General features: G+C 41.3%; 1 pseudogene; it reads left to right on the forward strand.

Annotated features, from left to right (window-relative positions):
* Positions 1-557: 557 nt before the first annotated feature.
* Positions 558-19392, forward strand: LOC115665859 (wall-associated receptor kinase 2-like; annotated as a pseudogene).
* The last annotated feature ends 2087 nt before the right edge of the window (positions 19393-21479 follow it).

Raw genomic sequence — 21479 nt, forward strand, 5'->3', positions numbered from 1 at the left:
TCATATACCGCACTCATTACAATTTTCATGTCTAAAATCAGAAATGCCCACGCTAGATTTAACTTAATAAAGCGTAAAAATCTATGTTTAGATCACTCATTCGGAATATAAGTGACCGACGAGTTTATGATCCCTCGTTATGGAGGCAGAGGACTTTTGGATTTACAATTTTCATTTTTAGTTCGAAGATGAAGCAAGAGAATATTCAGAAAATGATTTTGTTGAGAAGTTCCTGAAAAGTACTTATTGAGCAACCAATTATGAAACTTGTTGATTCCAAGAACTGATTTTTCTTGTGTTGAATGCAATTAATACTTTGAGAATTGAAAATTTCTCTATCACGTGAAACAATCACGCGAAAGCAATGTCTATATTCACATTCAGGTAAGTTTTCAGGAAAACCCAGCTCAGTCTCTCCAATGGTCGTAATTGATGACTCGGTCTTCCAACGTGCTCACTGACTTGGCTGCCACTGAGGCATCGGCATCACCGAAAGTAGGATTATAAAAAACGGTTAGAGGAGAGCCAGAGGAAGCACGGATTGGAAAAACGTAAAGATGAAAGCGGCTGTGTTGTGTTTTCTTCCAATGACCTTGGCCTTGGCCACTTTTACCGAGAAGGACAACTGCGGCCGAATGTGCGAGAACATGAGCTAGGGGTGATCGGTTCCCGGTCCGGTCCGGTCCCATCCAAGAACTGGGAACCGGACCGAGAGAACCGGTTCCCAATATTTGGGACCGTGGACCGGACCGACCGGTTCGGTCCGGTTCAAATGAATCAAATACTTGTAAAAAAAAAAATATATGTCCCATGTGGGCTTCCAAAAATATACATCCCCTAATTTAAACACGTGTTATTAGAGAGGCAAAAAAAAAAGAGAGTAGAACCCCATATCAACAAAAGTTCAATACACACTTCTGCCATTGTTCAATACTATCCATTGGAAGTCAAAAATTACATTTATTTAAGTGTTGAAGTTCAACACTCAATCTAGCCATAGATGAAGTGCCGCGGCAAATTATAGTTTCCGGAACAAACTTTACCTGTGGGTGGCAACCTATGTCATCCTTAATTGCCATGAAAATCCCGTCCAAGATAGATAATGGCTTCCCTGCATCAGAAATGCCATTAATTTATCAAGCCTCCCCTGCACCATCTAATGGTAGTGCACTGCACACCAAGCAAGAACCATACGTTGAAGGTGCAAAAACAACCATTTCAATGACTTAAGCTCATGTTCCAGTAGATTGCCCTACCTTCCTCCAACCTCTTTGTGGAAGCAGCAGCTTGTTTCCTGACTTCCTTAGCGTCAAAAGAAATTAGTAAAGGAGCTGGAGGTTTGTTCCAAAAACCACAGCTGAGAGCCTGAAAATATGATCAAAGCTGAGAGACCAAAAAGCATGGCTAAACTTGCTGATAGCCCTGCAATAAGTATATATGAGCACTCAACATTAGTTTAAACTAGAATTACTAGAAATTGAACTCAAATAATTAATGGATAAATCATCAGGAGCCCAAACTATGCATAAATCATCAGGAGCCCCCCACCGCACAAATTAATTCCACGATAGATCAAGTCAGCTAGAAAGAAAGGTACAACACTAGAGAGAGAGAGAGAGAGAGAGAGAGAGAGAGCTCACCGACGTAATCTTCTAGGTTTAACGTCAAGTAAAAACCCTTGAAGGCCTTCAAAAATCCATCATCTTCCACCGTAGTCTCTTCACCTCCAACTTGTTCTCCATCAAGTAATCTGCCAAAAAGCACAACAATTTGGAGACGATCATTTATACTTTGGAGGGACATAGAAATAACAAAAATGGAAGCTCACGTGTGACTGCATCATCATAGTGAGTTTGGCAGAACTTTGAGGCGAGGCTGCGAGGCGTGAGGCGAGGCCGTGAGGCGTGAGGCGAGGCCACGAGGCGGAAGGCGAGGCCGCGAGGCGGAAAGGGAGACCTAAGGCGAGGCCGCGAGAGGACGTCGAGCAAGGCGAGAGGCGAGGCTGCAAGAGGAAAAGGCGATCGACGTCGAGCGACTCGCTCAGAGCAAGGTGTGAGGTGAGGCCGCAAGGCGTGAGGCGAGGCCGCGAGAGGACGTCGAGCGAGGCGAGAGGTGAGGCTACAAGAGGGAAAGGCGTCCGACGTCGAGCGACTCGCTCGGAGCAAGGCGTGAGGCGAGGTGGCAAAAGGGAAACTGGGAAGGCTTGGACGCGGGAAGGCTTGGCTTTGCTCAAGTTACTGTGGTTAGGGTTACCGAGAGGAAGAATTGGGAAAGTAAGTAGAAGGCAGAAAATTGGGAAAGTAAAGTAACTGTTTAGAAATTTAAAAAAAAATAAAAAAGTCAACACATTCGCAGCAGCTTGATGGCTCACAAAATTGGCAAGTCAGTAATAACAAATAAATTCCTTGAAAAGATAAAAAAATAACTAGCTAATTTTTAAAAAATATGCATAAATGATCGGTCCGGTCCTCACCATGGAACCGGGAACCGGACCGACCGTCCACCGGTTCCAAAAATGGGAACCGGGGACCGGACCAACACCCCCTAGGCCCGCCCAGAACCGACCGGTCCGGGTGGTTCCCGTTGCACACCCCTAACATGAGCATGCCTTTCCCATTCATGCTCAACGAAAGTTGCGCGCGGAACTCCGACTTCGTCCTCTTCTGCAACCGCACTTCGGCTCCTCCAAAGCTGTTCTTCACCGACGATGGTCAGGTGTTCGACATATCTGTGGAGAATGGGACGATAACCATTGGTATATACAAATCGTACGACTGTTATGACCAGAGTGGCCATCAGCTTGACGAATGTTACCCTTACACGAGGCTCGTGATGGGCGTGCACTATACATTGTCACACACCCGGAACAAGCTCAGAGTCTTCGATTGTGACACCTCGGCTCTTATCTCGGATGCTGCCGGGACTTTCGGGAGTGGATACTCCTCCTATTGCCGCGAGGACATCAACTTCACAGCCGAGGGCGCTTGCTCTGGCCTTGGGTGCTGTCAGACGTTGATCCCCAAGAGCCTCAGGAGCCTCAATATACCATGAACAGCATGACGAATTACATGTCAGTTCCGAACTTCAGCTCTTGTAGATCAGCGTTCATAGTGGACCAGGAGTCGTTTGATGTCTCCGATTACAAGCTTCCTGTCTCAGATCATATGGGCAAAGATGTGTTCTCAAGGGTTGTCGTGGATTGGGTAGTTGAATGGAATTTAACCTGCAAGAAGGCGCAATCCAACCGATCGAGCTATGCCTGCGGCGCCAACAGTAACTGCTTTGACTTTGAAAACGGGAATGGTTATCGTTGCTTCTGTGAGGCTAGGTACACGGGGAATCCCTATGCCTTCCCAGTGTCCCCAGGATGTCAAGGTATTGTTCTGTTCTCTTTGCGAGCCAAAAGTTTCATGTTTGGATTGGGCCATAATTTCCACGATCCAGCCTCCTCAAACCAGTTTTTCATTCAGTTGAGTTAAATTGTTCAAAATAACCAATATATAATTTTAAGAAGAAAAAAAACATATAAACGTACATTATAATTTATAGCTGATTTTGTTTAAAATAGACATCGATGAGCACAAGGACTCCAACAATATCCATGTCACGGGAATTGCAAGAATACGCTTGGGAACTTGTTGACACCAAAATAAGAATCGGCATAAGTGCCGAATCGGCTTTAATGTCGAATATGGCGTATAATGGAAATCAGTCATCTTCCGAAACACATCTGGACCAAATTCGGAAACATGTTGAGAAGCAAGTGTGAATGGCATCGTGTCCCGAATTCGGTAATTGATGAACATATATATACTTACCGAAATATGGAGAGTTATAGTTCGGGACTTTGGAATATTTATGCCTTGGAACAACGACCCTTTCCCGAAATTCGGGAGGTTCACACTTCGGGGATACGCTGAAGAATCACAGCCTAGCCATGTAAATCGCAACAGTAAGAAGTTACGAGCAGAAGTGGTGATAATGAGCACGAGCATATTATGAGAAGTTACTTGTCCAGATTTGAAATCATCTTAGCGGTTGAGATCAAGTTTTGGCGGACAATAAAACTAGAAAAACGTGGTTAGAAAGGCAGTTATTGGAAGCGCCAAAATATTCAAAGTTTGAAAACATGGAAGTGACCGACGAGCAGTTGCAGGATAGAGGGAGATACAAGTACTCAGAGGAAACAAAGAGGAGGACACACGAACAACACTGAAAAACACACTCAAACTTATCTGCACTTTAGTTTCCTATGCATCTTTACTTCCTGTATTTACAGCTTCCTGTAGCCTTAGTTAACTTTCAAGTCCTTTACAGCTTTCGTAGGAGTATTGTAACGTAGCTTGAAACTCTGTTTAGCCCAGATCCATTTTCAATCCATCATATTTCTATCCATTCCATACAATCCCGTGTTACACTTTACGTTTCACCACAACTCTCCTAGTAGTCAAACCACAGAACCTACTTTAATAAAAATCGAAGATCGAAATTTCGGTGAAAGATATTCCTCGTCGAAAAACGAGCGAACATCTTTTTGGCACGCCCAGTGGGACCTGCGTGGTAAGATTTGGAGAAATGGTGAGAACCAGGCAATCTGAAGGAATACCGGTAGGTAACGTCAACAATCCAGTTGAAGGAGTGCGTTCTAAGCATTCTGCGGCTAATCAAGTAGAGGAAAGTGCCGATATTCCTCGACAATTAACTGAAGAACAAGCCCGTGCATTGGCACCAGACAATACCTTGGTTGCCACTATGAAAAGGATGTTTGAGGAACAACAGAACGAGCTTACCAACCATATGGTGCGACATGTGACAGATGTGATAAAACCCATGGTGATCAACGCCATAAATGAGGTAATCTCGCGTCCCAGTTCATCTTCTCGAGTGCCGCCTTTTTATGCAAATCCTCTCGGGCCAACATTGTTGCCACCAACATCGGGACCTTCTTATGTGGGGTATAATGGCAATGGAGAATCAAATTCTCAACCTCCTGTTAGAATTATACCAAGACCAGAGAATCCTACCCCTATGAACCTTGTGAATGGTGTGAATGCTTATAGCTTCCCTCAAAATGTCCCGAATGATGCTAATGTAGTTAATCCCATGATCACAAATGCAACACCAGTGATGAATGTACCTCCACCAGTAACTATGCCTAATGTTGACCATATCAGACCACCTGCGCCTCAACCATATCCTCATGTGATAGAAAACTCTCTTTATAGGCCACCACCACCCGTTAATTTTAACGTGGAGCAGCAAGGGTGAATCGACCTCAACAGTTTGATCCTAGGGGTCAAGATTCTTGGTTAGGCCAGCAGAATTTAGGACCATGGAACCCAGATAGAGTTGCAGAATTGGTAATGCAACAATTGGGAGCAGAGAGAGGATTGCCAAGGCCAGTATATAAGAAGCCACATCCTGATTGGGTTGATAACATACCATATCCAAGAGGTTTCAAGATGCCAGACTTTGCTGTATTTACTAGAGAGGAAGATCAGTCAACTGTAGAACATGTGAGTCGATTCCTGACACAATGTGGAGAAGCTGGAACTAATGAATATCTAAGGTTAAGGTTGTTCCCATTGTCCATGTCAAGAACAGCGTTTACTTGGTATACAAACTTGCTTGCGAATTCTATTCAGACATGGGCTGAGATGGAAAGGCAGTTTCATTCTCAGTTTTACCGAACGGTACCAGAGGTAACGGTAGCCGATTTGGCCAGGATGTATCAGTATAACACCGAGACGGTAGATCAGTTTATTGCCCATTTCAAGAAATTCAGAAACCGATGTTTAACATCACTTACTGAGAAGGAATTCACAGATTTGGCTTTTAACGGTTTGAGGTTTAACCTTAAGGAAAGATTTGAAGGACAAGCCTTTGACGATCTCTTTCAGTTGAACGCTCGGGTTTCTAAATATGAACACTTGTTGAAAGAGAAAGATAAGAAGCCGAATAAGGACAATCGGCAAGCAGTTGCATTTGCTGAAAGTACCGAACATGGTGGGATAGTTGAGGAAGAGAATGAGATAGCCGTAGCAACTATTGTACTTGAAAAACCATATGTATGCCCAGCACTTAAACCGGCCAGGGTAAGCGATGTATCCAAGTTCAAGGCTAAGGAAACCAACAATTATTCCTTTGATATTTATAAGTTAGATGAGATATTTGACCTGTTGTTGAAAGATGGAATGATCAAATTATCTGAAGGACAAGTAATCCCATCAAAGGAGGAAATAGCAGATAAGAGATATTGCAAATGGCATCACTCTACAACTCATGATACGATAAATTGCATTGTGTTTAGAAAAACAATCCAGGAGGCAATTCGCCAAGGCAAGATTAAATTTGCCGAAGACAAAGGCAAGGCCCTAATGGAAGTAGACGCAGACCCTTTCCCGAACATGATCAACATGGTTAATATACGAGAGACAACAGACGAGGACAACAAACAACTTTGCACTCGCTGTCACCAGGAGTTGACTTGGCAAGATCGGGAGTTTCCTAGGTTCCAATTCATGAGGGGAACGAGAGGGAGATACCGATCGGGATCATTTGTTCGCAGGATAAGCGGACCACGAGTAAGATCTGAGATTGTAGCTACTGAAAATTCTTCAGTACAAACAAGAAAGGAGGCAATTTACCCGAGGCAGACGGCACAGGTGCTAGAAAGAAAAAATGTTGGTCATAAGCATGAGAGGAAGGAATATCACCCTGATCCATCTCGGTTAACCCCACCAATTCGGGAGTTGGATACGCAAGTTCATGAAGGAAGCGACACATTACCAAAGTCTGCAAAGAAAAAGAGTTTATGGCAGCGATATAAAGAAGGTGACCCCAAGGTTGGATTGCTTGGAGAACCTAGTGGGAAGTTTGACTATGTGGTCTATTATGGAAATACAGACGATTATCCACCTTCATCATTGCCAGTTGAGCCAACTGGTTGGGGAGATGAGTTCGATGATTCTCCACCATTAATATCTCAGGAAATCCACAGAAGAAAAATGGTTAAGGTTCCGTATGACTCTCCTGAGGGAAAATGGTCAACAGTTAAAGCGCCGGGATAGGCGTCTTATAGAACCATCAAGAGGCATTTCCAGCGAATGAGAAATAGACAAAAGAATTTTGAGAGTGACCAAGCTAAAGGTATAGCAAAGCAAGGTTTACCTTTCACGTCGATCAGTAGGAAAGGTAATTGGGTTTGGAGAAGAAATCCTGATGAAAAAGATCAGAGTAAATCAGAACCAGGTGATTTGGGAAGTGGCTCTCACATCCAAATGAAAAAGGAGAAAGAAGCTGCTCAGGTTCAACAGACAATTAATTTTGGGCAGATTACTGTAGCTCTCAACTCAAAGCAACAAGGGAAGCTAGAACAAAAGGATTTGGATCCTAAGTTGTCACAAAAAGATGGCAGGAGTTACCGAACTGGCTATTCCAAGATATCGAAGAGATACGGTTCTCCAATGCGGATAAACATGGTCCATGTTAAACTTCCAGCGAAGTATGGAACTAGTTTGATAGTAGAAGAAGACATCGAACATATTTCAGAAAAAGAGACAGCCATGGCAGAATTTCAGTTTCCCGACAAAGAAGCTATCAAGTTTGAGAAGGTACCCTCTGAAAAAGCAAAGCATTTAAGATCCTTGATTGTTTCAGGAAGGGTCAATGGTAGGTCTGTCGGTAAAATTTTTGTAGATACTGGAGCTACTTTGAATCTCATATCTTATAAATACTTCAAGAAATTAGGGAAAGATGACAATGACATCATCCCATCCAATGTTCAGTTATATGATTTTCTTGGGGAAGTTACCGAAGTCAAGGGGGCAATAGTGCTTGATTTAATTATAGGGTCTAAGTCGTCTAAAACGACTTTCTTTGTAGTGGAATCTGATGGTTCATATAATCTGTTGCTTGGAAGAGATTAGATACACTCTAATCAGTGTGTACCATCAACTTTGCATCAAATATTGGCGTTTTGGAATGGCGAGAAAGTGGAATATGTTGAAGCAGATTCGGGATATGCTTCAATCGGTTGGACTGACGTTTGTCAAGAACATCGGGATTGTTCACATGAGGGTTATGCTATTGAATTACCAAAGACAGATCCACAGTCCCTTGCTTATTGCCGTTTCGAGGATATGAAAGCTGAATGGATCCCCAAGTCAAGCTTGGCATTAGAAGAATTACACATTTTTTATGGAAAACAAGTTTGCATTGCAAAAAGTTTGTGAAAGGTACTTCACACATTTGGCGGAAATGGCAAAACAAAATGTTGAAGCCTCAGATTGTATAGATGATTGGGAAGAGTTGTTAGTCAAAGAAGACAGAACAATGGAGGCTCAAGATCCATTATTAGAGGTTGATATAGGAGAACCTGGTTGTTTCCACCCAGTGTATGTAAGTACGTTTTTGCAAGGGGGCATGAAAGACAAGTTGATTAATCTGATCAAAGAATACAAAGATTGCTTTGCATGAGACTATCATGAAATGCCTGGTTTGTCGAGAGATATTGTAGAACATCGCCTTCCAATCAAAAGGGGATTTCATCCGCATAAGCAGTTAGCAAGAAGATTTGCTCCTGATGTAGTCGGTAAAGTCAAAGAGGAAATAGAAAGGCTACTGAAGGCCAAATTTATTGAAACAGCCAGGTACGTAGAGTGGATTTCAAATATTGTCCCTGTAAAAAAGAAGAATGGAAAACTGAGAGTTTGTATTGATTTTCGGGATCTAAATAATGCCACTTCAAAAGATGAATATCAAATGCCCATGGCAGATATGTTAGTAGACTCAGCTTCGGAAAATGAGATATTATCCTTGATGGATGGTCATTCGGGTTATAACCAGATTTTTATTGCTAAAGAAGATGTCCCGAAGACAGCATTTAGATGTCCTGGTGCGATCGGGACTTTTCAGTGGGTAGTTATGCCTTTCGGATTGAAGAATGCAGGAGCCACATACCAACGGGCAATGAATTTTATTTTTCATGACATGATCGGTAAATTCTTGGAAGTCTATATTGATGATGTGGTGGTGAAATCAGCCCAAGAGGATCATCTAGATCATCTCGAGCAGGCATTTATTAGGATGAAGAAGTATAAATTGAAGATGAACCCAACCAAGTGCGCCTTTGGAGTACGAGCAGGAAATTTCTTGGGATTCTTAGTCAATCAGAGGGGAATTGAAATTGACAGGAACAAAGCAAAGGCTATCATGGAGCTTTCTCATCCTACGTCGAAGAAACAATTACAGATGGTAATTGGGAAAATAAACTTTCTTAGAAGATTCATTGCTAATTTGTCTGATAAAATGGAGCCGATGACACAGCTTCTACGTCTTAAAAATCAGGATGAATTTGTATGGGGAGAAAAACAACAAAAGGCATTTGACTTGATCAAAGCCTACCTAATGAATCCTCCTGTATTAATGCCGCTGAAAGCAGGCAAACCACTGAAATTGTACTTATCGGCAACCGATATAACTATCAGGAGTATGTTGGCATAAGAGAATGAGAATGGAAAAGAACAAGCGGTATATTATTTAAGCAGGGTATTAACTGATGTTGAAAAAAGATATACCGCAATTGGAAAATTATGTCTATCTTTATACTTTGCTTGTATGAAGTTAAGATATTATTTGTTGCCAACTACAGTGCATGTGATCGGTAAGACTGATATAATAAAATACATGCTATCCCGACCTGTTATAAAAGGGCGTATAGCCAACTGGGCATTTATCTTGTCTGAGTTTGACTTGATATATGTGCCGATCAAAGTAGTAAAACGTCAAGCCATTGTTGATTTTCTTACCGAATACCCATGTTTGCAAAAGGAAGAAAATGAACAAAGCCTCAGTCAAGTGCTACCATGGACTATGTATTTTGATGGATCGCGTGCTAAGAATATGGCCGGAGCTGGATTGATAATAATTTCTCCCCATGAGAAATTTACAAGGTGCATTTGTAAGTTAGATTTTGAATGTTCAAATAATCAGGCTGAATATGAAGCACTAATTGTTGGCTTGGGAATATTGATTGAGCTGAAAGTACAGTTTATCAAAGTATTTGGTGATTCATAATTAGTGGTGAAACAATTAAAGGGAGAATACCAATGCTCAAATGAAAATTTGATTGGTTATTATTATCTGGCCAAGAGGCAGTTAGAACAATTCAGAGAGTACGACATAGTTCATGTGAAAAGAGACGAATTTCGAGGCTAACAAGTTAGCTCAAGTAGCTTCTGGATACCGAATATCAAAAGAAGTGGCAGACATCGTGACTACTATAACACTATCGGTACCTTCTATTGAACGTAGAAAGATACCGATAGCAGTTAGTAAAGTAATTCGAGAAGAGGATTGGAGACAAACCATCATCGAATATTTGAAGAATCCAGATTCAAGAGATCGAAAGCTGAGGATGCAAGCCCAGAAATATGTTATATTAGGAGAAGAATTATACCGAAGATCCTCAGATGGGTTGTTTTTACGCTGTCTTGATGAAGATAATGCAAAATTGGTTATGGCAGAAGCACATGAAGGTATATGTGGAGCTCATCAAGCAGGAATCAAGATGAGATGGCTATTAAAAAGGTATGGATATTTTTGGCCAACAATGATGCAAGATTGTATCAACTATGCCAAAGCATGTCTCTCGTGTCAAAAACATGGACCGTTGCAACATGTACCTGTTATGGAGCTCCATTCTATCATAAAGCCATGGCCATTTAGGGGATGAGCAATGGACATAATAGGTAAGATCTATCCACCTTCTTCTCATAAGCATAGTTACATTTTACTGGCTACGGATTACTTCACAAAATGGGTGGAAGCCATTCCATATAAGAGTATTACACAAAAGACTGTGGTCAAGTTTATTGAAGAAAATCTAATTCATCAGTTTGGCTTGCCTGAGTCGATTACTGCGGATCAAGGAACAGTATTCACCGGAAGTAAAGTAATAGAATTTGCACGATCGAGAAGAATCAAAATGGTCTATTCCACACCACATTATCCCCAGGCGAATGGACAAGCTGAAGCAACTAATAAGGTTGTTATTGGGCTGATTAAGAAACATCTAGAAGAAAATCCAAGAGAATGGGATGTTTTACTGTCAATGGTGTTGTGGGCATACCGATCATCACGAAGATCAAGCACAGGTGTGAGTCCTTATATGCTTACATATGTACAAGAAGCAGTTTTACCGATGGAGATAACAGTACAATCTTTAAGAGTCGAATTGCAGAGTGAAATGTTGTCCGAAGATTATAGAGATTAGATGCACATAAATTTGGATGAGCTGGATGAGGTTCGTGCAGCTTCTTTGGATCAGTTGATTGCACAAAAGAGGAGAGTGGCCAGAGCTTTTAACAAAAGAGTTAAAGTCAAACAGTTCATTGCGGGGGATTTAGTGTGGAAAGCAATTTTACCATTTAACCTCCAAAACAGGGAATTCGGTAAATGGTCGTCAAATTGGGAAGGACCATATTTAGTTACCGAAATGCTTAGTGGAAATGCATACCGATTGATGAATGTAAATGGAAAAGAACTATCACGTTCTATAAATGGAAAATTTTTGAAGAAATATCATCCATCAATCTGGGAAACACAAGGAAGTTAACTTATTCACTCGAAATGAAAATACAGCCTAATTTTGGTGACGAAGATCTGCAAATCATTAACAAGTTTGAGATTCTGGGCTACATAATGAGAATGCAGGGCAAGATCCTAATGGAGTTTAGATTGTTATCCCTCGAGATACTCCAGATGACGAGAATGAAAGCGGACAATCTCAAACTTCTCCCAAGCTTCTTGAAGCAATTGCCTGTACTTGTTTGAAGCAACTTCAAACATAGACTTGACACGGGAAATTTCATCTCTGAGTATCCTTCGCTCCACACGACGGTGATTGGAAAGGAAATTGAGAAGTTGACGTGTCATTTCAACGTCATCTCTAGCTTGAGCACAGGAGTCCTGAACTTGGGCATATTCTTCTTTGGAATTTCGTAATCGGGAAGATTCTTCCTCAATTTGAAGATGAAGGGCGTCAACTTCCACAATAGTAGGCTCCAAATTTCAAATTTCCCTCACATTATGCTCAAATTCATCAAAGCTAGCAGGAAATAAAGAGCATAGTTCCCAAACCAGATCGAGGAAGCCAGAATCTACAGACAGAAACACTTTGGACCTGAAGAAATTAGCCAAATCGGTAACTTCTACCTTATGCTTTTGAGTCAATAATAAGGCATGATGTCCTTGGATCAGCAATTCGTGCAGTCGCTTCCATAAGGATCGATCACCTAAAGATGGTGGTATAAATAAGTTGTCATAGTTGGCAAAGCCCAAATATGGTAATGTTCAATGGAAAATTTACCTTCATGGGAAATGCGACGTCTTTGTGATCGTGACCAAAGAAGCAATTGAGATGAAGAACCATGTGAAGACATCATGAACAAGGCTGTAAGTTCCCAGGAAAGATTTGGTAAGTTTGAGCAGTTATAAAGATAAAGGATGTGGAGCAAATCGTGGATAGTAATGTGCCGAAGTTCTTGGGGAGCTGAAATAGAGGCAGAACGTGGTGTATACATATAGACAAACAGTTATCAAGTCGGTAATCAGTAATTTCAAAGAAGATAGAGAAGGTTATTATTCGATCTGTGAATTATGAAAGTTACAATGGAGCAATTTTCTTTGAGTTGGTTTAAATGTCAAAAATGGCCAAATGAAGGTTAGATTTAACCTTTGGTTATGAGGGTTAAATTATTAATGTGAACAAAGTACAGCGTTGGGAGTTTATATCATCGGGATATTGAATGAATGCAAAGGAGAGCAAAATTCAGCAAGTAAGACTTTCAATTCATTGCCATTCGGCCAACAGAGTTTTAGCCTCGATTACAAAGTCTCTCAGTTCAGTCTCAAGCCTATGGTTTTCGTCCATAATCTCAGCTCTCTTCTTTTCATGAACTTTGACTATTCCAATAGTGGCATCAAATTCTTTCTCCAATTCCCGACATTGCTTCATTTTGTGCCTGAGTGTAGTGCAAAAAGTTGAAACTGTGAGCTTCTGTTCTTCTAATTGAGCATTCACCATCTTCAGCTCTGCCTCGAGCTCTTCTTTCCTGGCCTCCAAGCGTTGAAGTTTGCTCTCTTCAACTTTGAAATTGTTGTAGAAAAAACGAGCATCTTCACGTTTATGGGCTAACTCATCTTGGATTGCCAGTCCTCAATTTTCCCCAAAGAGAAGGCGAGGAAGCTGATCAAGGTTGACTCTTATTGTGCTCACAGCATCCACAAAAGCCAATAGCAAAGAGATCCATCTTGTCCTGGAAAGGCTCAGATAAAACAAAGGATGGATTACCAGAGCATACTTCCTGAAAGAGAATCCTTGCCTGGCGTTCCTTATCAGAGTCATTGATCAACTTTCCATAGCCCGGTTCAAACAAGTTTAGGAGCTTTTCCCATTTAGCTTTGGCTATTGCTCCAGGAATTTCGGCTGATATTGCTAAAGTTGAGGACTCTGGAGAATCAGGAGCTGTGGAGGAACTAGGGTGAGAACCTGCCAATATCCTTTCCAGTTCTTCCTGTTCAGCTCGAGAGAAGATTTCTATCTCGGCAGGTGGACTAGGCACAGCCTGAGATGTGGAGGGAGGCAAAACAGTAATTGTATAAGTAGCAGGCGGTACATTTGATGCTTCTTTAGAAATTGAAGTTTCTTGAAGCACAGGAATGGTTTCATCAGTAACTGCAAATGTTGGCTTATGTGTGTTAGACAACAGTATAAAGTCTTGAATTAGACAAAAGACAATAATATTTACCGATGAAAGACGAAGAAAGATCTTTTTTAGGTCCTACAGCAGGGGCAAGAGTATCCTTTGGCGGTATACTCTCTTTTGGATGTGAAACAGAAGGTTGTTCTTGAATCAATCTAGCCTCTGTCAAAGGAGCAGGGATCATCGGTAAAGGACTGGAAGCTGGTGGGGTAGGAACCTTGCCAGGAAGAGGAACAAGAGAAGCAGTTCGAGGCTGATAAGTCTTAAGAGTTCCTGGATTAATCAGAAGATAAACAAGTTAAGGCTGTAATAACCTCCAAAAGCAAAGTTTGAGAATTACCTTTTGGAGTGCGTGGCTTTATCATGGCTCGTAGCGTGGGTTCGGGAGATTGACTCATTGTTGGAGAGTTCTCTGGAGGGGACTCCGAAGATCGAATAGCTACTTTCCTCACCTTACTTTTTGCTGGTACTTTCTTTGGAGCAGGAGCAGGTGAGTCTGAAGCTTTCCTTTTCTTACTCACTATAAGAATATAAAGTCAGATTGGAAGTTGATTATCAAACAAAATACATGGATATGGAAAAGCAGAATCAAGTTACCTTTGGAAGTCTCTGCTGATTTAGTTGAAGGTACAATGGCAGCTTCGATTGTTTTTGATAATGTAAGGGGAATAGCATCCCTTATCTTCAGGAGAATTTGATCCAGAGGATCTGAAAATACGGTCTTTCGATAGTCATCCCACCAGAGGTCAAAATCGGCTGAAGATCGGTTGGGATATCCAATGAACTCGACAACACGAAACAATCGATAAACGCCCCGAACCAATGTGGTCAGTTCGATAAAAGGTTGGCTATCTTTTAGCTTGCAGGATATTTTGTCAAAGGAAGCATAAGAGAAAGTATAAAGGGCTGGAACAGGAACCCCTTGAATTAGCCCAAGCTGTCTGGCACAGTATTGAGGAGAGTAAATTTCAAAACCAGCAACGAATCTGCCTTTTGTTGAAATTCTTACAGGAAGATCAACAGAAGTCAGAACGGTCTGCCAGAAATCACTCCTATTTCTCTGAAAAGTAGGGAGATAGGACTTGAATCGGGAAACAAAAAAAGGAGTGAAGGAATGTGGGTTCTCCTTAGCAGAATAGATTTGAGAAATAAAATACCGAAGATAAGAAGATGGCTCTTCGGCAACAGAGATTAATTTCCTACTCAAGGCCTGACAAACTGGATGGTCAAGAATGGAGATTGAAAGGGGCTGGATAACTTGGTCCTTAGAAAACCAGGCAGGGAAATAGAAAGCCGCTCATGCTTGAAGGAGCCAGAGAGGACCACCAAAAACTCCACTAACTTCTTCCGAAGCAATAGAGGAGGAAGCATGGGCTAAACTCCGATACAGCAAAGCTAACATGGTTTTGCCCAGAGCTAGTGGGGTCCCTGATGCTAGAGTGAATGCAACAATAACAAAATCATTTGAAATCCTAACTATAGGGTGACAGAAAAGGAATTTACATAGTCAGTATAGAAGAAAGGCAGTGTGCTCCTCGTCGGTAACTATACTCTCCTTTTTGAAGTACTTTTTTATGAATGCTCCATAGGCCATTTCAGAATCAGATAATTTACCAAATATTGAACGAGAATCGGGAGACAAAGTAGAAGGGTCTGTACCCAAAGGAGAGAGCCCAGTAAGGCAGTATACATCAAGCAGAGTTACCGACATAGGAGAGAAAGGGAAAAAGAAGCAATTAGTGGAAGGCGACCAAAAGCAGAATAATGCTCCGATTAGCTCACGATTCAAATGGTAATCAAAACAGCTAAGATGCAGAGCATTATGAATTGAAAGGGTATCCCAAAGGGAACCCTTAGACCGGAGAAGTCGAAGATACCACTGGTAGAAGTCTGGCTCAAAGACGGAAAAAGCCCTAAGGCGAGGAGGACAAGAGTGCCACTGATATGCCAAGATAGATGACTCGTGGACTGGAAGCACTTCAAATTGATGACGTGGGAAGTGACTTGATAGGCACCTTGGAACAGAGAACTGATTATGCATTGCAGGACCCAGTATGTAAGAGTCTTTGAAGTCATTCTCCACGGAGAACAGATGAAATTCTTCTTTGAAATCCTCATAATCTCGGAATATATGATAGCAATCAAGAGCATCTCATGCAGAAAAAGAAAAAGTTTGCTCCTTGGAAGCCTTGGAAGCCATCGAGTTCAGATGAATACCGAGAGAGAGTGCAGAGAATCGAGAAATTGCAGAGAGTCGAAAAGGTGAGAATGCAAGGGCACGAAAAAAAGGAACGATTTTTAGAAGAAGGTTTTGAAGATGAAAGGGCAAAGCGCGCGAAGCGAGGTGACGAAGCGACAGCAATAATAAAACGTAAGTGTCTTTTCTTTCGGCATTTAAAAGAATTAAAAGAACTTTTAATTCTTTTAAAAGGGGGCATATGTTGACACCAAAATAAGAATCGGCATAAGTGCCGAATCGGCTTTAATGCCGAATATGGCGTATAATGGAAATCAGTCATCTTCCGAAACACATCTGGACCAAATTCGGAAACATGTTGAGAAGCAAGTGTGAATGGCATCGTGTCCCGAATTCGGTAATTGATGAACATATATATACTTACCGAAATATGGAGAGTTATAGTTCGGGACTTTGGAATATTTATGCCTTGGAACGACGACCCTTTCCCGAAATTCGGGAGGTTCACACTTCGGGGATATGCTGAAGAATCACAGCCTGGCCATGTAAATCGCAACAGCAAGAAGTTACGAGCAGAAGTGGTGATAATGAGCACGAGCATATTATGAGAAGTTACTTGTCCAGATTTGAAATCAGCTTAGCGGTTGAGATCAAGTTTTGGCGGACAATAAAACTGGAAAAACGTGGTTAGAAAGGCAGTTATTGGAAGCGCCAAAATATTCAAAGTTTGAAAACATGGAAGTAACCGACGAGCAGTTGCAGGATAGAGGGAGATACAAGTACTCAGAGGAAACAAAGAGGAGGACACACGAACAACACTGAAAAACACACTCAAACTTATCTGCACTTTAGTTTCCTATGCATCTTTACTTCCTGTATTTACAGCTTCCTGTAGCCTTAGTTAACTTTCAAGTCCTTTACAGCTTTCGTAGGAGTATTGTAACGTAGCTTGAAACTCTGTTTAGCCCAGATCCATTTTCAATCCATCAGATTTCTATCCATTCCATACAGTCCTGTGTTACACTTTACGTTTCACCACAACTCTCCTAGTAGTCAAACCACAGAACCTACTTTAATAAAAACCGAAGATCGAAATTTCGGTGAAAGATACTCCTCGTCGAAAAATGAGCGAACAGAACTACACATGCAACCGCCCATTTGGCATGACTGGTGATGGCAAAGTTGGTTGCCAAACTTCTCGTCTTGTCATAATTGCTGTAGGTAAGTCTACTTCCCTTTTGATTGTCGCTCAGTAATCTAAGCTATTCTTGCTTTAGACTACGAGTCCACTTGCTCTTGATTTGGCTTACGTTAAGATGTTCTGATATTATATCCGACTCAACATTGCAACTGACCGTTCAGTGGTCACCAACACCCACCGCGCATGCCTCTGCCAGCCACCGGCAGCTAGCCACCTTCAGCCATTTCCAGCGTCTCCACCTCCCCATCGCAGCCTCTCTCTCTCTCTTGCACCATCTCTGCCTAACCCCATTTCAGGTTCAATTCGAGACTGCCGCTCCGGATTGGGGCCTTCAACCTCTTATCTAAGGGTTGAAAGTACGAATTATGAGATCAATCCCGATAAGTGACCACTGTAGAGAGAGAGAGAGAGAGAGAGAGAGAGAGAGAGAGAGAGAGAGAGAGAGAGAGAGAGAGAGAGAGAGAGAGAGAGAGAGAGAGAGGTTTGTGGGGCTGCGACGACCACGGTGGTCCTCATCTTGTCTGCATCGTCGCTTCAACGATTATTTGATGGCCAATGGCTAAGGTGGTGGTGGGCTACGGCTCCCAATTTTGGGCAATGAGCGAGAGGAAAAGTTGCGATTGGGAGTTTGATTGATGTGGGCAAGCGTGCACGCGTATGTGATTTTTTCGAAGATGTGAGTATATGTCGAAAAAGTTGGGGCATTTTTATTGTGTAGCTTAATCCGGATCCTCCATTTGGTGACTGACTTGTCAAGTATCTATGTGGCTACATTTAAGATCAGCGTTTATGGTCCAAGTTCATTATTTGTCAAAATAAATCAATTGTTCGGGAGAAAACTAATGCATCCATTCCTCGATTTTGTGTGGCAGCCGTTGCAGCGACAATGTTAGGCTGCATAATTGTGAGCGGCCTAGTCTTGTTCATACGCAAGTCGATAGCTAAATGGATAGCTAAAGAGAGATACTTTAGGCAAAATGGAGGAGAGATCTTAAAGCACCAGAGAGTGAAAATCTCCATTGAGGCAGAGCTGGCTAAGGCCACTATCAACTACGATGCTAGCAACAAGCTCGGTGAGGGTGGTTTTGCTTCAGTTTACAGAGGAAGAATTGACGACGACGTTTTAGTCGCGGTCAAGAAGCCTAGAGATCTCCCTGTCAAGAAACTGAAAGACATGAACAATGATGGGTCTCTGAGTACTCCCAATGAATTTCGGCACAAAATCAGCATTATTTCACATGTGAATCACAAAAACTTGGTCAAGCTTATGGGCATATGTTTGGAGACAAAAGTGCCATTGTTGGTCCATGAGTTCATACCGAATGGGACTCTCTATCACCACATTCATGACAAGAGATCGACGGTCTTACAATTGTGGAAGAATTGCCTCAGGATTGCCTCAAAAGCCGCCTTGGCCCTTGAGTACTTGCATTCCTTGGCCGACTTGCCAATCATTCACGGAGATGTCAAGACCTTGAATATACTTTTGGATGAGAAGTACTCCGCGAAAGTATATGATTTCGGAGCCTCGGTGTTGATTTTGCCTGGATAGACTCACAATGCCGAAATAGTACAAGGTACCATAGGTTACCTTGACCCTGAGTATCTTAGCACTGGTGAATTAACCATGAAGAGCGATGTTTACAGCTTTGGGGTCGTCCTTGTGGAGCTCCTCACCGGAAAGACTCCGATTTGACTGACAAAATCTGGGGGAACTATCAACATTGTCCAATCTTTCATCTCTGCCGTGGAGAACCAGACACTCCTCCATATAATAAATATCGAGGCATCCAATGAAGGTGAAATGCGGGAGATCAAGGCGGTTGGTTTGCTTGCTAGAAGGTGCTTGAACTATAATGGTGTGAATAGGTCAACAATGAGGGAAGTGGCCGAGAAACTTGCTAGGATCAACAATAACTTGTGGCATGATCAATGCAATGATGAAGAGACTCAAAGTTTACTCGACGAGACAATATCTAATTCTCTGTGGACTTCAATCAGTGAGATAAACAAACTGGGCTCGACCTACCAGTCCGCACTTGACATCGAAGCAGCCACTACTAGTTCCAGCATCTGATTTGTGGTTTTTAGTGCGTGGCTATATACAAGAAACAAGTCCAATGGTCGTATGCTTTATCCTGATATTTTGATTAAGAGGTTATGTTTCTCTTACAGCTGATTAATTACCGATTTGGAAGTCCTGTAAGAGGATGATTCTATTTAAATTAAGTACGGGGAATTATACATGATTGTACTCACTTGTGTTCTAGCTATTGTTTGCGAAGCTATGACGAATACCCAATTTATCTAATGAATGAATAATCATGGAAAGATTGCTGCGTTGAATATCCATTCGAACAATTCTATTGGGAATTACTTTTTGGAAATGCAATTTCACTTTCTTTCCCAAATAAAGCACGAAGGCAATTTACTACTTTTTTGCATTGCATCGCACTTTTTTTGTAACTTTTTTTGTCCCTATAGCAATAAGTGCCGCCACATAGAAAAGCAAGACCTGCAAGAGTGCATGAATGACAAACTCTACTCAACGAAATAAGATATCCCGGTTTTGAGAATTTCCATCCTGACCAATTGCACGATAACATTGAAACCTTTGTAGTTTGGTTCCACGACACAGCCATAAGGAAGAACACCAGAGCTTTTAAGAATTGTACGATACATGTGTAAGAAACAGTGCGTGCGAGACTGAATGAAATGCCATTGATGGTGATAAGCTCATAGGAGTTTTGTTTCGTATTTGGTAACGTTGTTCGTTGAAGCATTCTTGGGAAGCAACAAAAGATTCAGGAATTTTTTGCAACACTTTGATTTTCGAAAGGAAAAAGTCCATGAGATAGAAATTGTCACTATCCTTTTCTTTCCATAATGTTTCATTCCCCATCAAATCTTCATATCCAGACATAGGGTAAAAGTTGCTGCGGTACTATCAAATATCAGCTTACATCTCATGCATAGCTTGGGCTTCGGAGCTAGCAGAATAGTAAAATCAACTATCTCTCTCTCTTTGATCTGTCGTCCATGGAGGTCACGATCTCTAGCGAGTCGCTCGTAAGGTAGGGATGGCAATTTAACCTTCGCCAGCAAAGTACCGACATTGCTCCACCCCACCCTTCATTCTAGCCGCTTTAAATATCAACATTAGGGTTTTATACCATATTTTTTTTATACATAAAGGGTATTTTTTTAAGCATTTTATTGTTTGGATAGTACTCAAACAATCAATTTTTTTGTAAATTTTCAAGAATTAGAATAACTATACAATATTAAATTTAATGAATTTTTTGAATTAAAGTTAAGTTTAACATAAATGTTAGGCTATATAACAGAATGCGAAATCGGAATGCCCCGTTGAGGTGGGGACAAGACCTATAAACTTGCCTCTCGTGGAGCACGGATCTGATATAAGGTTTCATTAACTATCATCGATAGCAAGGGCGGGGATGTCACTCTTGCTCCCAACCCACCTCATCCCACGCCACATCATACCATACTATTACCAATCTTATGGAAAGAAGGCCACCGATTTTGTGCGATTGGACATTTTTAGAATCTCCATTCCCAAAATCTGCTTAGTTATTCTAAAAAGATATGAAAATTGAAGTAGAACTTCGTTTATTATCTACGACGTATATAAAAGTGTCTAGCAAAAAATTATTTTTGTTTATAACCTCAATTAAGGAAATTTTTGTAATTTCATGTGATAACAAGATAGAAATGCTCATGGGTCCCACTCATGTAGGCTTTGTTTATATAGCTTTTGTGGGGTCATCTTTACAATTTACATTCTCTCTTGTCCCGTCTGAATTTGGTCATGACACGTGAGCCTACTTGTATGCAACTTGTGGAACCCATGCCTCCCCTCTCCCTCGGAAAAAAGAATAAAAGAAGAAATAGACAAGCAATGCTTTTTCCTGCGACCAAAAACAAAAGTAACGCTTTTTCCTTGATTAGAATGAAAATAATATAATTTAGTGTAAGAAATTAAAACACATTCTTAAAACCTCAACAACAAAATATTACAAAATATCTGGAAAGACACAATTAAAAAAATAGATTTTAATCTAGGAGATACATAGTAGACTTATGTAACATAAACTTACAAAACAATATTGTCCTTAGTAGATTCATGATTCTCTTAGTAAAATCATTCACAAGAATTATGATTATGACTATGGAGTTGTACCGGCAATGTCTATTGTAAAAAACGTTTCACACAACAGCCTGATGGTAATTTGTATTGGGGGGTAGACTAGATACGTAATGTAGACAAGATACGTAATATGTATTTGGCTCT

The sequence above is a fragment of the Syzygium oleosum genome, unplaced genomic scaffold (genome assembly GCF_021117445.2).
Source record: "Syzygium oleosum isolate NSW1041296 unplaced genomic scaffold, Sole_v2.1 Sole_v2.22, whole genome shotgun sequence".
NCBI lineage: Eukaryota > Viridiplantae > Streptophyta > Magnoliopsida > Myrtales > Myrtaceae > Syzygium > Syzygium oleosum.